The sequence below is a fragment of the Dermacentor albipictus genome, chromosome 3 (genome assembly GCF_038994185.2).
Source record: "Dermacentor albipictus isolate Rhodes 1998 colony chromosome 3, USDA_Dalb.pri_finalv2, whole genome shotgun sequence".
Classification (NCBI taxonomy): domain Eukaryota; kingdom Metazoa; phylum Arthropoda; class Arachnida; order Ixodida; family Ixodidae; genus Dermacentor; species Dermacentor albipictus.
In genome coordinates, this window is record NC_091823.1 from 172,648,582 (window position 1) to 172,666,585 (window position 18,004).

At 45.8% G+C, this 18,004-nt stretch overlaps 1 long non-coding RNA gene across 1 annotated transcript in view; it reads left to right on the forward strand.

The window, feature by feature from the left end:
- Positions 1-3,253: 3,253 nt before the first annotated feature.
- Positions 3,254-18,004, forward strand: part of LOC135902158 (uncharacterized) — a 29,790-nt gene continuing 15,039 nt past the window's right edge. The window contains exons 1-2 of the long non-coding RNA XR_010564431.1: positions 3,254-3,351; positions 15,126-15,220. This is a non-coding gene — a long non-coding RNA (uncharacterized lncRNA). The remainder of the gene's footprint in view (positions 3,352-15,125; positions 15,221-18,004) is intronic.

Sequence of the window (18,004 nt, forward strand, 5' to 3'; positions counted from 1 at the left end):
CATAAAGTCTTCCTTATAAGCGGTATGCTCTCGGTTCAGCCCAGACGACCGCATATAAGCGTACTTTCAAGCGAGATTATCCGTGAAAAAACGCTGCTGACCCGCTGCTAACGGCTTTATGCAGCCAATGAGCAAACACAACCTTTATATGCAGCCCTACCAGTTTGGCGTCCAAAAAGCCCACCGGAGCGTTGAGAGTGTTACAAAGCAAAATCTGCAAGGAGCAGCAAGGGAGAACCTGTGAGGGAGAAAGAAAAGCGAAAGGCCAAGGGAGAGAACGGATGGACTAAGAAGTCGTCGCCTCTCTGCGTAGCTTCGAAGGTGGAGGAGGAAGCAAGACTGCGCCAGCCGGGAAGAAGCGAACACATGGCGTCAACCAGCGGAAAGGGCAATTCTTTTCGGTGGTAATTAGCGCCATTTATTTGTACCAGCGACGTTATGCGACTGTGTTCGCGTTGTGAAATCATCTGGCCACGTTAATGAACGTTCTCGGTGATCTCGGTGACGTTCGATTCCCCCGATGTTACCGGAAATTGCGAGAAGCCAGTGCAACTTCGATAACTCGTGCGAGTGCGATGGTCACAGGGCGACGACCAGCGGCGGCGGTCCCGCATGTGCCCTCGATCGTCGGGCACAGGAGTGCGTGCTGTACAGCTGCGAACCAGTGTCGATTCGGCAGGTTAGTTTTTGCTTACCATACCACTAAATGCCTAATTTATGTCATTGCATCATTATTATTTAGCAGATAACGAATCTCGGTGATGAAACATCTGAACGTGTAGTATTAATGCGGACTCACGCATTGAAGTTTTGGCGTGTGAACTAGCTATAAGTGCAGGTGTAGTTCCGTTTCGGTTCCCTCAAATGGCATTCTTACTGGCGATATTTTTTCTTACGTAGCCTGGTGTCCTTTCGTTGAAATTTCATGCGCGGATTTTCACAAGGGCTTGCGTTTTCTCTCGCCGCTGCAATCGCTTGTAGCAGTCTAAACAGGAAATCTTCCTTTTTTTTATCCCTTTCGTGGACTTTACGAAATGAGTTCATCGGATTTGGCAGTTTAGGTATGTCGAACGGCTGTTTTATTTTGAACAATTTTCTGGTGTGTTCCGCACTTTCCTCTGCGTAATCTATGGATGTGCGTGGGTTTCTGGCTTTCCTGGTCAATGCGCCGAGTTCAATCAAATTCAAAGCCCAATTTTGCTCGAAGATTGCTGGGCGGAAAAATAATAATTTAACTCCAGCGATGCAGCAGCACCGAAGTGTCTGTCTGCGTTAGAAGCACAATTTGATATATCTTGGAGAGGAGCAGTACATACGTTACTTGCACTAGGGGCGAAGTTCTATGCCACTGGCAAAATTTCAACGGCGTGGTATCTCATGTCGAGCTAGACGTTTCAAGTTTTATTGCAGGCTGAAAAATCTGTGGATTTCAGTACCTGGGCCGTTTGGTAATGTTGTCAGAAAGCAGCGCTGCATTGCTAAGTAACTTTGCAAGAACAAAACGTGAACAAGGTGAATGCTGGGGCCAAGGTTTCGACAAGGGGACTTGTCTTCTTCAAGGCGACGTACTATGCTTTCCTCGCCACAGTATATATAGGTGCGGTTCTTCTAAAGGGGAGAAGGTGTGAGGCGGGAGGATGCGGAAACGAGGGAAAATGTGTTAGCGTCTCGGATTGAGAGTAAAGGAACGCGGAATACAAGGTCAAAGCCAGGGCACAACCCTCCCCCCCCCCCCCCCCCTTCCGGTTTGTCAACGCACGCGCGTTAGCCGGCGTGTCAAAGGCGTCTGACACGCCGGCTGACAACAACAACAACAACAACAAAAAACCGCCTAAAGGAGAGGAAAGAAAAAAAAAGAAAGGGGGGATACGCCAAGAAATACAACTAGGTGTTGTTGCCTATAGCTTGCAGTTTAGCATAGCGAATAGATTCTAAAGCTCCCTTTGAAGCGTTTATGCCTACTGGTTGGAATGTCTTGAACTTATGGATAAGGTATGATTCTCTGTATTTTCTTTCTCGTCTACAACACAAATTTGACTGTAAGATGTAGAGTTTAAGTTCATAAAGTTATGACCTGGTTGGCTGAAATGCTCGGCGACGGCTTAAGGAAGCTTTTTAGCTGTGTCCGCGCGATCTCCCTTTAATCTGACGTTCATTGATTGTCCTGTTTCACAGATATATCGTTTCTTACAGAAGGAACATTCAAGCATATAAATCACTTCCGAACTCATACAAGTGAAGCTAGATTTGACTTCATGTGTATAACTATTTGCGGTGCTTTTAATTTTTATGTCACTTTGAAGGTGCCTGCAGGTTTTGCACCTAGGTCGACAACATGCTTTTATTACGGGGGAATGCTGTTGGCTGACTTTTGCGCGCACTAACATGTCTTTAAAGTTCTTGTTTCGGCGATAGGTAACCCTGGGTACATCCGGGAACGCTTTTCGCAGACGCTTGTTACTTGATAATATTGGGTGGTATTTTCTTAGGATGTTGTTTATGTTTAAATACAGAGAATCATACCTTATCCATAAGTTCAAGACATTGCAACCAATAGGCACAAACATTTCAAAGGGAGCTTTAGAATCTATTCGCTATGCTAAACTTCAGGCTATAGGCAACAACACTTTGATTGAGCCAAGTTTGATTTCTTGGCGTATCCCCCCTTTCTTTTTTTTCTCTTTTCCATTCCTTTCCTTTTTTTTTTTGTCAGCCGGCGTGTCAGACGCCCTTGACACGACGGCTAACGCGCGTGCGTTGACAGACCAGGGGGGGGGGGGGTAGTTGTGCTCTGGCTTTGACCTTGTACACAGCGTTCCTTTACTCTCAATTCGACACGCTAACACATTTTCCCTCGTTTCCGCATCCTCCCGCCTCACACCCTTTCCCCTTTAGAAGAACTCCACCTATATATACTGTGGCGTGGAAAGCATAGTACGTCGCCTTGAAGAAGACAAGTCCCCTTGTCGAAACGTTGGCCCCTGCATTCCCCTTGTTCACGTTTTGGTCATCGTCTTGAATTTCCATCTCCCGCAGTCCCTGTCTTTTCTATGCAAGAACAAAGAACATAGCAACAAGTTGGACATTTTGCTTCTGTGTAGTAATTGCTATGTATGGTGTTGATTTTCGGCTATGAGGTACCCATTAGCCCCAACATAGGCCATAAGGCCTTCTTTATGAGCTTTTGTTTCTCATAGTATCGAATTTCTGCAATTTCTTTTTATTCTCACCTACCTGATCTTTTTTTCTATACAGGATTGAAACGGGAGAGGTGAACACTAGTAAAAACGCCACCAAAGGAAGCAGGGTGCCCGGCTTTCCAGTGCAACTATAGAGTAGACCACAGCACGGGTAAGCTAAAATCAGGCCTAGAATGGCTGTTCATGGGAGTGGGCAAACATCATATGGTTATGATGAAGCACACAAAGAAAAAGCTGATATTGTGCCAGCACAAAAGTGGGATGGGGCGCAGAATGAGACAAGTATTTGCAATATCGCTCCAATGAAGCACTTGCACGTGTTGTATTATCATTACAGGTAGAAACACATTCAAGAGCCCTATCACTCATTTCTGCTGATTCGACAAGAGTGTGAAGTCGCTTAGTTAGTTTAAGCGAGTGTAAATGAATGCAAGCCACAGTTGAAAAAGACAACGGAGATTTCTGTCGCAACTACAGAAATTTATGTCACGACTACAGAAATTCCTGCCGTACGACAGAAGTTCCTGACGTTTCTGTAGTTGCGACAGACATTTTTGACCTTATGACAGAAATTAATACGTCACAACAAGAACCCTCTCTCACGATGACCAAGAATTCGGAAGCTGCAACAACAACTTTCTCTCGCGACAGCGATTCTGACATCGCAGCAGGAACTCTCCGTCGGGATCACAGACACTTTCCGCCATGGTGTTAGAAATGTGCCACTTTCTATCGCAACGACAAAAGTTCTGACGTGAGACAGAAGCGCTTTCCGTCGCGACGTTTTAAAATTGTATGGGTTTCACGCCGGTGGTGCACACTGTACATTTCACTTGCGCGGTTTCCAATGGTGCGTTCTCTGAATCTGACAATGTTAATGCCATCGACACCGATATTAAAGTCAACGTGGCGAATTGTCGTAATTTTACCGTGACGAAGTGGCACCAACAAACGCCTTACCGGCTTCCTCAAGATCCACCGCTGATTGAAAACCTCGCATCTGCGGCTGCGTATTTGTTTTGCTTTATCTTGTAAGACGTGACGCACAGGCTTGTGGACTTGCGCGTACTGCTACGCTGACCCATTAGTTAATATCCCAGAAATATTGCATAAGCTTTTGCCAAGCGGAAAAGAAGTTTTGGGTTGTTCCACAAAGTTGCGTGAATATCTGTCTCACTCGGGTGTTCTGGCACAAGCGCTGCCGTGAGAAACCGGTATGCTGTCTCAATAAGCACTTATACGCGAATGTTTATGTAGCTATTATTTTTTTTTGCTGAATACACTAAATATATGCGCGCTCAAAAGTGCAAAGACCGAGAGACAGCTGTCGAAATCAGCAGTAACAACCCTAACAGTGGCCCCGGCCACGTTTTTCTATTTCTATGTTTCTATTTTTCTATTCGACACTCGAAGTGTAGGGAACATTAATGATTGCTCTAATTGCTTTTTTGTAAGATAAGTAAGGAGTTTAGGTTTGTAGATGTTTTTCGACCGCATACAAATAAGCAGTAATGGAGAAGTGGCTGGACAAGCGTTAAATATAGTTGTTTTTTTAGCCAGGTTGGTAGAAGCCATATTTATGAATTAGTCCAACTGAGCGTGGTATTTTGGAACGCAAGTAATTATTATGCTCAGTCCAGGGTAACTGCTCACTGAAGACCCCACCAAGCAAACGTGCAGACCTCACACATTCAATCTTTTGCCCTCTGAAATTTAGGACAGGCTCGAAGGCTAGAATTTAATTTTTAGGTTTAAACACTATAATTTTTTTCACATTTAGCTGAAGCTCATTGGCATTTATCCATAATGATAGTGATATTTGTTTACATTTGCTATAGCGTTCAAGAGTCATTACCGCAGAAAAATATGTTAGTGTCATTTGCATACAGAACTATATAAGCTGAACTAGGCACATTGATAATATCATTAATATAAAATAGACCCCCGAGTTTTTTTTACGAAGGCCAGAAGCATGAAAAAGGATTGACATCAACCTAGTATTGCTATATCCTCTTGCGACGCTGATTCAACATTGTTAACCGCAACATGGCTTAGCTTTAAGTTATACAGTGTGCAAATGTTCCAGTCAAGCAACTCCTGTGACGTATATCGCTATGACAGAAAAGATAGGTAGGGCGGTGGTACTGTGATAGCCGTACCACAGAAATCCAAGGAAGATTTTCCTGGTCTGAGCAGTGGGACAAGGCGGCTGGACTTTCACGAAGGACGAACCAAGCCGTTACGCGATCAGCCGTTGCTTGCAGCTAACGACCGGCTGCTCGGTTGAAGTTTCAAAGGCTCCTGTATGTTACACCATAAAGGCCAGGTAACAGGAAACGGTTGCATACTTCCAAAGCCAGTTGCAGCCGCTGGATCGAGAATAAATTGCATATTCTGGAATCTCTCGAGATTGCACTGAAGTTTTTGACGTGGAGATATTCCTGCTAGTGGGTTGAACCACACAGGCCTCTATCACACATATGGAGTTCGTGGTGTAGGAACCGGCGGTCAAACCTGCGACGCAGCAGAGGGTGCTAAGAATTCCCGGCTCCGGACAGGCCGCCATTGGAATATGAACCTGGCAACGTTAAACGCTAGAACTCTACCTAGTGAGGCGAGTCTAGCAGTGCTATTGGATGAATTAGAGGGCAGTAAATGGGATATAATAGGGCTCAGTGAAATTAGGAGGCCAAAAGAAGCTTATACAGGGCTAAAAAGTGGGCACGTCTTGTGCTACCAGGGCTTGGCGGAGAGACGAGAACTAGAAGTTGGATTCTTGATTAATAAGAAAATAGCTGGTAACATACAGGAATTCTATAGCATTAACGAGAGGGTGGCAGGTCTTGTTGTGAAACTTAATAAGAGGTACAAAATGAAGGTTCTACAAGTCTACGCCCCTACATCCAGGTCATGATGACCAGGAAGTCAAAAGCTTCTATGAAGACATGGAATCGGCGATGGGTAGAGTGAAAACAAAATACACTATACTGATCGGCGACAGCAATGCCAAGGTAGGCGAGATGCAGGCTGGAGACAAGGCAGTGGGGGAACATGGCATAGGCACTAGGAATAGCAGGGGAGAGTTATTAGTAGAGTTTGCGGAACAGAATAATATGCGGATAATGAATACCTTCTTCCGCAAGTGGGATAGTCGAAAGTGGACGTGGAGGAGCCCGAACGGCGAGACTAGAAATGAAATAGACCTCATACTCTGCGCTAACCTTGGCATCATACAAGATGTGGACGTGCTCGGCAATGTGCGCTGCAGTGACCATAGGATGGTAAGAACTCGAATTAGCCTAGACTTGAGGAGGGAATGGAAGAAAGTGGTACATAAAAAGCCGAACAATGAGTTAGCGGTAAGAAGGAAAATAGGGGAATTCCGGTTAAAGCTACAGAACAGGTATTCGGCTTTAACTCAGAAAGAGGTCTTTAGTGTTGAAACAATGAACGACAATCTTACGGGCATCATTAAGGAGTGTGCAATAGATGTCGGTGGTAACTCCGTTAGACAGGATACAAGTAAGCTATCGCAGGAGACGAAAGATCTGATCAATAAACGCCAATGTATGCAAGCCTCTAACCCTACAACTAGAATAGAACTGGCAGAACTTTCCAAGTTCATCAAGAAGCGTAAGACAGCTGACATAAGGAAGTATAATAAGGATAGGATTGAACATGCTCTCAGCAACGGAGGAAGCCTAAAAGCAGTGAAGAAGAAACTAGGAATAGGCAAGAATCAGATGTATGCGTTAAGAGACAAAGTCGGCAATATCATTACTAATATGGATGAGATAGTTCAAGTGGCTGAGGAGTTCCATAGAGATTTATACTGTACAATTGGCAGCCACGAGGACAATGGAAGAGCGAATAATCTAGAGGAATTTGAAATCCCACAAGTAACGCCGGAAGAAGTAAAGAAAGCCTTGGGAGCTATGCAAAGGAGGAAGGTAGCTGGGGAGGATCAGGTAACAGCAGATTTGTTGAAGGATGGTGGGCAGATTGTTCTAGAAAAACTGGCCACCCTGTACACGCAATGCCTCATGACCTCGACGGTACCGGAATCTTGGAAGAACGCTAACGTAATCCTAATCCATAAGGAAGGGGACGCCAAAGACTTGAAAAATTATAGACCGATCAGCTTACTGTCCGTTGCCTACAAAGTATTTACTAAGGTAATCGCAAATAGAATCAGGAACACCTTAGACTTCTGTCAACCAAAGCACCAGGCAGGATTCCGTAAAGGCTACTCAACAATAGACCATATTCACACTATCAATCAGGTGATAGAGAAATGTGCGGAATATAACCGACCATTATATCTAGCTTTAATTGATTACCAGAAAGCGTTTGATTCAGTCGAAACTTCAGCAGTCATGGAGGCATTACGAAATCAGGGTGTAGACGAGCCGTATGTAAAAATACTGAAATATATATATGGTGGCTCCACAGCCACGGTAGTCCTCCATAAAGAAAGCAACAAAATCCGAATAAAGAAAGGCGTCAGGCCGGGAGATACGATCTCTCGAATGCTATTCACAGTGTGTTTACAGGAGGTATTCAGAGACCTGGATTGGGAAGAATTGGGGATAAAAGTTAATGAAGAGTACCTTAGTAACTTGCGATTCGCTGATGATATTGCTTGCTTAGTAACTCTGGGGACCAGTTGCAATGCATGCTCACTGACCTGGAGAGGCAAAGCAGAAGAGTGGCTCTAAAAATTAATCTGCAGAAAACTCAAGTAATGTTTCATAGCCTCGGAAGAGAACAGCAATTTGCAATAGGTAGCGAGGCACTGGAAGTGGTAATGGAATACATCTACTTAGGGCAGGTAGTGACGGTGGATCCGGATCATGAGACGGAAATAATCAGAAGAATAAGAATGGTCTGGGATGCGTTTGGCAGGCAGTCATGAACAGCAGGTTGCCAATATCCCTCAAGAGAAGAGTGTATAATAGCTGTGTCTTACCAGTGCTCACCTACGGGGCAGAAACCTGGAGCCTTACGAAAAGGGTTTTACTTAAATTGAGGACGACGCAACGAGCTCTGGAAAGATGAATGATGGGTGTAACGTTAAGGGAATAAGAAAAGAGCAGATTGGGTGAGGCAACAAACGCGAGTTAAGGACATCTTAGTTGAAATCGAGAATAAGAAATGGGCATGGGCAGGACATGTAATGAGGAGGGAAGATAACCGATGATCATTAAGGGTTGCGGACTGGATTCCAAGGGAAGGGAAGCGTAGCAGGGGGTGGCAGAAAGTTAGGCGGGCTGATGAGATTAAGAAGTTTACAGGGACGACATGGCCACAATTGGTACATGACCGGGGTTGTTGGAGAAGTATGTGAGAGACCTTTGCCTATACAGTGGGCGTAACGAGGCTGCTGCTGCTGCTGCTGCTGCTGATGATGATGATGGTGTAGGAACAACTTGCCAAGGTTGACGACTGGGCATGTTGGTATAGCACATTAGAGGTTGGATTGCGCAACATTTTGACGAGACACACAGAAGACGCCCACACCACAGAGCGCTAAGTGGTGTGGGTCGCTTCTGTGTGTCCCGTCAAAATGTTGCGGAATCCAACCTCTAAGCGCTCTGTGGTGTGGGTCTCTTCTGTGTGTCTCGTTAAAATGTTGCGCAATCCAGCCTCTAGCAGGAACAACGGAGCCACATCTTTAAATGCCTTGCTTTCTATCAAGGTCGTCGAGAAATTGAAGCAGCGGACAATTTTTGCTAGAATGAAGGGTTAACGGTGCGCGTGTCATGTGGCGCATTGACCGAAGTAGCAAGTCGGAAGCGTGAGAATTCTGAATTTGCCCGTCAAAGCGAAATCTTTCACCCCAATATGCCCGGCATTAAAGTAATATTTTGGCATTATCTAAGGCTCCACAGTTATCACAATAAACCTCCTTAGGTGGGTGCACGCGGTACAGATGTCTAAATGTTCGTAAATTCTACGTTCAGTCGAAGCCGATGCGTAAGATGTGCATACTATACGGTGTACGTTCGTGTACTTCTGTTTGCTACGCCAGCGATTTTCAGTTGTCACTCGATGCCACTTGCGCTCCCTATGCAGAGTCAGTGGTCACGTGCAAGCCGGCAGAAACGTCTGCCTTTCAATGAGGAGCTTTTATCTGCATTCATATGCGCTAAGTGAACGCAACCTGAGCAGTCGTCTGGCTTAGTTATGTGGCGAAAGCCTAATGCCCATGAAATAATGCCTATGGGTTAAAATATTTAAGGCATTTGTGGATAATGATATTAAAATTTGAAAGTGTTGCAGTTTGTGATCTGACTTTTGATGCAGGTAACAGCGGCACGATTGCCTGATGCGACAGAGAGCACAGTATGAGAAAAAAGAAACGCCGACACTCAGCTACCACACGCGCTGGCAACACGCGGTCTGTTTTTGTCACTCGGATACCACGATTTGGCTAACGTACGCATACAGCACCACGGTATGTGATTGCGAAAGCCAGCCAGCTGTACTTCGCGATGGGCAGAAAGTGTTCTGTTCCGAATTGCATGTCTGGGTATCGGACTTGTGCGATTCACAGTTCGACGTGATCCGGCCGTCTGTAAAATGGGAGCCGGGTGAATGCTATATTGGGTGGGATTTCGCAGCTTGCCGACAATGTGCGCGCGAAGCTATGCTCCGAGGAAGGGATCTCGGCCGCGCATCACGCGGAGTGCATGGGAAGCGCTCCCCTTTGCGCTTCGAAACCGGGTGAACATACGTATGCACAAAAAGAAAAAACTTGACGAAAAAAGGCAGCCACTGCCGTCGACATGTCGCAAGTAACGCCGAGAGCGGACAGGCGTCTGTTTCTCTGCGAGATCAATTTCTCGTTTCATATACGCATGCATGATAGGCGGAGAGCAGATCAGCTATGCAAAAATCGACCATAAATGCTGCATGGGCGAGTCCGCGTATGATGTTTCAGTAGCGCGTTCTCTACAGAGCAATAAATATTCAGTAGAAAGCCCCGAAGCAAAGGATGCGGCCTCGGTAAAGTAGTGCCGCCCCTATTGGCGGAATTTTCTAAGCACTACAGCTACCCCGCACTTGCGTACGCCCTGAGATACAAAAAGTCGATGCGACGCTTTTATTCGGCACCTCCCAGACAGAAACCGCAGAAGAAGAGGCGGTCTATGCTCGCGATCATTCAGTACAATGGAAATGGTAATTCATTCTTTTTGCATGTGGTTATGACCGAACATATTAGTTTCGACATATTACAGTATTCGCGCCATTACGTCTGCATGGTTCTTCGACAGTGACACCCGCAGCTGGTGATCATTTTTAAACAACATTATTTCTTGAACTGAAAGTACGACAATTGATATAGAATCAATGACGTAAATGACTACCATAGAGCAAATCAGAGATCACAAAATGAGGCCAAGCGCAGGTACCAAAAGGTTGTCCGAAGACAAAGGAATTTAGTCATTTACACATACACACACTAAAACATTTCACGGTTAATCTCACGCTAAACCGTAAGTTAAAGCGTGAGGCAGGTGCAAATGAAGCACGGTCGACGTTTCAAGCACCACGTGACCGAAAATAAGCGTGGCATTCCTTCATGTAAGCGTGAGGGCAAAAGTGCCTGCCGTGGTTCGGTCTTGTGCGAGCGTGAGCGAGCCGCGTACGCGTGAGGGATGCAAATCACACGCTTAACATCCCGCGGAGTGCTCAAGCGGGAACATTTATAAAACATCCCACTTATAAAAATGCGAATAGGAGATTCGTGATGTATCACGTTGTCTGCGCGGAGCGTGATCGAGGGAGAACACCGCTCTGCGTCTTCTCACTGCCCTGCGGGGAATGCGAAACTTTTCTTGGAGAGGCTGCAGGGGGCCGTGGTGTTTTGAAGACGGCACTCGGCCATGTTTGGTGTGAATTTTCCAGCGGACTGCCACGATCGACGTTCGTTCGTTGCAGCACAGAGCTTCCCGTCTAATTGTCAGAGTCGCTGTGTATCGCCACGTTCACTTCTACATACATTCATGGCGTAGTACAACGCGAGTGGTGCATGCGTACATTGCGCACTGTGCCGAGTTTACGAGAGAGAATCCACCACTGGCTATCGGCCCCAGAGCAGCATTTCCATATGGATAATGGATATGTCGCGGTCCCTCACCTGCTATTCATGGACGTTTGAAATATGTTGGTAGGAGCATTAGTCATGGTTTGCTTTTATTAAATAGCGCCTAACTGCCGATTTGTCGGGATTTTCGGTATGTGGTTGTATGATGCGTGGTGCGAAATTGGCCGTAATGGTACATTTAGTGGAAATCGAGAACATTTTACGCGAGCAGTAGCGTTGATCGAAATAGAGAGCAGTTAGCCTCGTGCTTTTTTTAACAAGCTTTAACATCGGGCTATTGAATTCCTCTGAAGTGTCCAGTTTATTGTGCTGAAGTACCAAATTCCCTCTATTTCACTTGTTTTTTTGTTCTTTAATATTTGCCAGCTCAGCGTTCACCCTGTGCCTGCGGCCATTTATCCTCGGGCAACGGTGGCGAGCTGAGAGTTGCCGCTCTGCATTTTGCACCGTGCTTCTTCTCATGATTTCGAACTCTGTTAGTGGCGCATCAATGTGGTATGCAGTGTGCGCCGTGCAGTTGTCGCGTATGCCGCTCATAGTATACCGGTGCCTATAAAGTGAAAATTCATAACTTTGTTAGCTATTTGCCGACTGACAGTAAGCAGCATCTCCGAAGCGTTGCATGCGAAGTTGTAACCACACGTGCTACTTCATTTGCAAACTCAATTGCACTCTGAATTATGATATCTGTCTAGTGTACCTCCGCATATTTTACATTTTGGGCTTTAAAGAGAGGAAGTGTGACTGTGTTGAATGAACATGAATATACTCTGCCCGTTGCAGCTCTTGATTTCCAGCTGCAAACCCACCTATGCCCGCAGAGACAATTCACGTGTGATAAGTTCATGTAGAATGTGATTCCTGTCAAAATTTTCATCTCCATTGGGTTGGGAATTAAGCGTAACTACGTTTTTCTGGCTAATTTTTTCTTAGGTGTTAAAAGGTTTTATCGAAAGCGTTGTCAGTTGCGTTCGAATGTTTAAACTTTATTTTTGTGAAGCGCATGATGGGATGAAATCAGTTACATCTATGTGTCTCATCTAGATGCGTTTTGCACATTGTTCTTTAGTTTTGCAAGTCCCATTTGAAAACGAATGAAGGTTTGGATGTAGGATTGATGAAAATGAACAAAAATGGAAAAAGTTCCGTCTGATCTTATCGAAAATACTGAAATTTTCTCAACCTTCATACGTCGCTGTAGAAGCGTGCTTCCGACCCAGGCTTGCAATGCATGGTCCAATTATTGCGGTGATTTGACCATCTTTCCTCTATCGCCTCCTTCTAAAACGTCCAAACTAGAACATTTTAGGAGCAGCAGATCAGTAGGAGAAATGTCAGAAGTTCAGTCAGTGTTAAAGCAGTGAAGAAGAAAGTGGTCTTCGTTACCACATTTAGTCTAAAAGAAACATGGTTTCACCTCTAAAGTGTTATACTTTTGGTATTGAGACATTTGTCTCTTTTTTTCAGATCGCGCTAAGCGACTTTGCAAGACTATGCATGGTCTGGGAGGGGGGGGGGGGGGGTGTAACAAGCTCCTCATTTGCGATTGTGAGCAGCAAAGCATTGAGATCAATGATGACACAGCCTTAGAAAAGGCACCAGTGATTTGCCTATGCCTTTGTGGTATTTAATATGTAACATATCCGGCGGCATATGGCCACTTTTTCCGCAACCAACTTAAAGCCAAGAAATATAATCGGTGCAATCAAGATTAAAGGGTTTGTTCACTGCGCTGCGCATTTAAATCAAACTCATATAGAGACACAGGCTTTCTCAGCGATCTGAAAACGCTTTAACTCTGTAGGTTTTGTTTTTAGGCATCAACGTTTCATCGTATCATATTTTCTGAGAATGAATATTATGAATAAAAGATTTACCTCAGGAAGAAATATGTATGTAACTTTTTTCGCTGCCTAGAATATTCGTCTTTCTTAGAGAAAGAGGCCAGTGAAAAAGGATTTGATTAGGTATTTTCGGCCAACAATCGGAGAAAGAGTGCAATATCATAATTTTAATGCGGGAAATTCTGTCCCGACGTCCCTATCCCACACAAGGCTTGCTATCTTCGAACGCGTGGCGCCGCAGAGCACGCTTGAGAAGGCATTCGTCTTTTTGTGCAAGGAGATACCGAGGGGCTTCTTTACGATTTACATTCCTTGGCGTCATTGAAATGAGCCACGGCTTTGCCAAGCCCCTTAGTATTGGATTAGTTTAAGTGTCACCGGTCTTTCGCAATCTCTCTGCATCACAGTCAGCTTCTACTTCGCCGGCATGCTGCCACTGTCATAGCATCGTGGTTCGTCACAGTCTGCGCCGTCGAAGCAGAAGTTAAAAGAGGCCTGCGGAGAGCTCGGTGAGCAAAGTTCGCTTCAGAGAAGCGACCCAAGCACCCAAGCCGACCAGGGCCGGTGCTTCTTCGTTGCCTCCAACGCACGCTGAGAAGGGGCAAGGGGGGCATGGGGCATGCTCCTCGTACCATCCCCCTTGCCCCCTCGGGAACCCTCTCTAAGCGTGGAGATTGGTCACGCCATAATAAGCGTAGGAACAGGGGTCCTTATCACGTCTGCTAAGCGTGAAGAGGGGTTGCTGATCACTCCTAGCAGGCGTGATTGGTAAGCGTGGAGAAATATCACGCTTAAACTACGCGTGTAAAAAAACTGCAAACGCACGCTTAGATAAGCGTGGATTTTTTAGGTCGTATATGCACAATAGGCATAAATCCCACGCCCCACGAAGAGTTCTATCGGCGGGAAGTGTGTATTCTCACGCCAGCTGTTCATCTAGTATTAGTAATCATGAAACAGCGTCATTTTGACCGATAGGCGCGCAGGTAGTGCGCGCTATAACGTTGTAACTTCGTCGTGTAACTTGCATTTGTACCATCTGACAGTAGTCCACCATACTGACGTGAAGTATAGAGCAGCTGTTGCCATAGGCCACAAATGAGCAACACTTTAAAAAATAAGAGCGTCGTGATAGCGTACCTACTCTAGCAAAAATGCGACTACTCTTTACAACGCATTTCTAGCGGTGGAGTCGTAGAGCATTTCCAGCATATACTTCATCTAGCTCGCAAATGCTCCCTGCATGGACGGCGAGAACTCTGCCACAGCCTCTGGGAATAAATTGTTTCAAGATAGCGGATCCATACAGCGATACTGCGCCACAAAACGCGCACTGAAATTCAGCGGTTTGCGCACTACTTCGCTCTATCTGGTTCATCAACTGCCTGCAAACAACAGAAAAACACTCGCACATACGGTCATCGCAAGGATTGCGGGCTACCGGAGCAGCTAGACATCGTTCAAGCGACGCACAGTCATCGGCAGCTTTGTGAATCCGCAGTTTTCTGTTCCAGCTGCACATTTAGCTCACAAACGCAGAAAGATACCCGTTCCTTAGGCGTTGGGTTGATTTCGCAACGACAATAAAGTAAATACGCGGTCCATGTGTCTCTGTGAGAGGTTTTGATATCTGGCAATGTTGCGCATCAGAGTAAAAGAAAAAAAAATGTGTGGAGCGCCATCGTGGTGAAGGCACCCCTGCATACCCGAGAGTCTGGCAAATCGCAGTGTAATCACACGATCGCTCTTGTCCAATGCTGCCATTTGGTGCCTTCCCTAGATGCATAATATTAACACCACTGATCACTCTCTATCCGAATAGAAGAACCCCGTCTTTCCGTCTCAGCGCTCTCTGCGACCCCGTATCACCTCACTCGCTGTGGTTACAGATTGCGCGATGTTGTGCAGGCTGAGTGAATGCGGTGTTTGTGACTTTTTGTGATTTCGCATGTCTCTTTATGCATTTTCCAGTGACGAAGGCCACCAAATTTCGATATGGCGAAGGCGATATAAGTGGATCCTTATGGGGGCTCAAAGAAAGCTGCCGAGTTTTTCGTGTGCTTCAGGTAAGATTAATTTGTCGAATTGGGCGTATTGGTACATATTTCCGCAAAAAAAAGGAAGATACGGACGGAGACAGGACGATAATGGCCAAATCATATTTTTACATAACCGGTTCCGGTTTAAATGTGTTGGTGCCTGCTGGCGCTATGAACGGCGCGCCAGCAAACCACTTCTCCCTTACAAGTCCGCCCACACTAAGCTCGTTAAACGAGCTATTGCCACGCGGTGCCTAAAGAACGGTCTAGGCAAATCTTGCCCACACTGTGTCCCAGATGACTTCAATAATCAAGCCGAAAGATTGCTGATCGACGGGTATCTTCTGCACCTCCTCATTCCTGTCGCAGAGCGCCTTCTCAAAAAGGTGCGCTCAAAGCCACAAACGTGCGAAGCTCGCGCACATCGTAGGCAGAAGGTAGCTCTGACGCCGTGCATTCGCCGCCATTCGCACGCCATGACGCCGCATACGCGCGCCGTCAGCTGCCAGCTGCAGCTGACGGCGCTTCAGACCGAACCGCCGACGCTCACAAGGTGGCATGCTTTGTTGCGTTCATTGCCGCCTTCACTCTCTCCGCACAATAATTTCTAGAGTTGTGCGAATAGCAATTGGAGATCGAATCGAATACGAACCGAATAGTGTGAGAAGCGAATCAAACCGCATATAAAAATGTTTGGAATAATTCCGAATGCACTCAAGCGTTGTTTAACAAAATCACGAATGGAGCGTTACGAAAAATTAAGCAGTTCGCATTTACATGGTTTCACGGAGAGTGAGAATGAGCGCTGTAATGTGGTCTGTTGTGGTGCCTGACCTGTGGCACTATTTGATCTTCAAGCTTTATGTTATGCCCGCGAGGATTATCGTACTTTTACTGCAAATGTCTTTACTGGATACAGCTCACATTTTAAAATATTCAAAAAATATTCGAAAAATATTTTTAATTTCGAATAATCGCTACTAGATTCGAAGAAGGTCGAACCGAATAAGACACTATTCGATTCGTTATTGGAAAGTTTCAGGTATTCGCACACACATCTAATAATTTCACACGAAGGAGAAATTGCCGCGCTGAAGATATTCGTGGCGCCGTCGGCTTCGATGCCGCTGGGCGTGGATTCAGCGCCGTGCTCCGCTGCTGAACTTGTGTCGCAGCTTCCGTTCGCAGTAAACACTTGAGAAGGAGTGCTTATTGTTCACGAATGCGAAATTGACGCAGTGCTTCATTCTATAGAACATTACTTTTTCTAGAAAAGATGCTGTAGCTGATTGTCGCCGATGGCGGCTACACATTAGAGTAATCTCTAAGCTACGCACTGTAATAAGCTCGACACGATGCCTTGCAACTTTGCCGCCGCCAATAGGCACGTCGGTCATGCGGTGCGCCGGCACAACTGCAGTCTACTTTCGGGTATAGCCTATCAATTCGGACGCCTCGCGGGTGGCCTACATTCTACGGTGATGATGATGACGGTTTATTGGCATCCAATTTGATACGGGGCGGTGAAGCATAATCACCTAGCCTACTTGAGGTAATCAAGTATGTCATGCATATTTTTCATTGTGGCATTTTTGTAAACATCTCCTTAATATTTTTTCTCTTCCTGAAAGCTTCTCTATCTACCTTGTACCACTGCCTGTGCTTGTAATGGATCCGGCCTTATCAATCTCTTCTCTGCATTTTTCCACCAATACTCTAAACGTCTATTGCTTATCTCGACTCACGACCAGTTGATGTTTCCGTCCACATTAAGTGCAATCGCTTTTGGAAGGTGTACGTTACCTAAGTGTCACACTGGGTGAATCGCTTGTCATTCCATGAAGATGTGCTAAGTTGTCTCCGGATTTTCGCAGCAGCATACGCATGCCTCGTCTCGTTGTGACTATTTGCTACGGTGTGTCTTTGTTCTTAGGAAACCAGCTACAGCCTCAAATAGCAAGGCGCTGCTCTTCGTGCTACCGTACAGATTGTCCCTTCCAATTTATTTCTTTCAGTTCTTGTAAATCTCCATGGTCTTTCTTGCTTCCATTCTTTGCATCCGATTCACTGTCTCTGTCTCCCTCACTTCCTCTTTCATTACTCCTTGTTGTCTTTTTACATTTTAAATTACCCTGTATACTTAGTTGCTAACGTCGGCGGCGAAGCCTTCCTCCCCCCTGTGGTGCCTGCGACAGCCTCAAGTGAATTTTGATATTCCCGGAATTACAAAAAAGTCCAATCATCCATCGCCGGCTCTGAAGCAACTTACACTCCTATTACTGCACCAGACGTATCATGACCGCATACAGATATATACCGATGGTTCAACCTCACCTACCAGCTCAACTGCCGCATTCGTCGTTCCAGCCAAGAACGTTACAGTTAAATTCAAACTGTCGCACACGACTACATCTACATCGGCAGAACTTGCAGCTCTCCATGCTGCTATGATGTACATCACCGAAGAGCCAACAGAGAAATGGGTCGTATTTTGTGACTCTAAGGCAACCCTTCATAGCATAAAGTCCGCGTTACGTCACAGAACTTACGAGCAAATGACATCTGAAATAAGGGAACTGCACCACCATGCTCTGGAAAGAGAACACCACATTGTATTTCAGTGGATTCTTGCTCACTGTGGCATCGTCGGCAACAACCTAGCTGACAAGGCTGCCCGGTGTGTCCACGAAGATACACAGACGCGTCCAACACCTTTGGCGAGGTCGGACGCTGCCAGAGAACTTCTCCTGCTTGCGCGCAAGAAGTCCCAAGATCTCTGGACATCAAGTGGCTTCAATTGCAGATTACGTA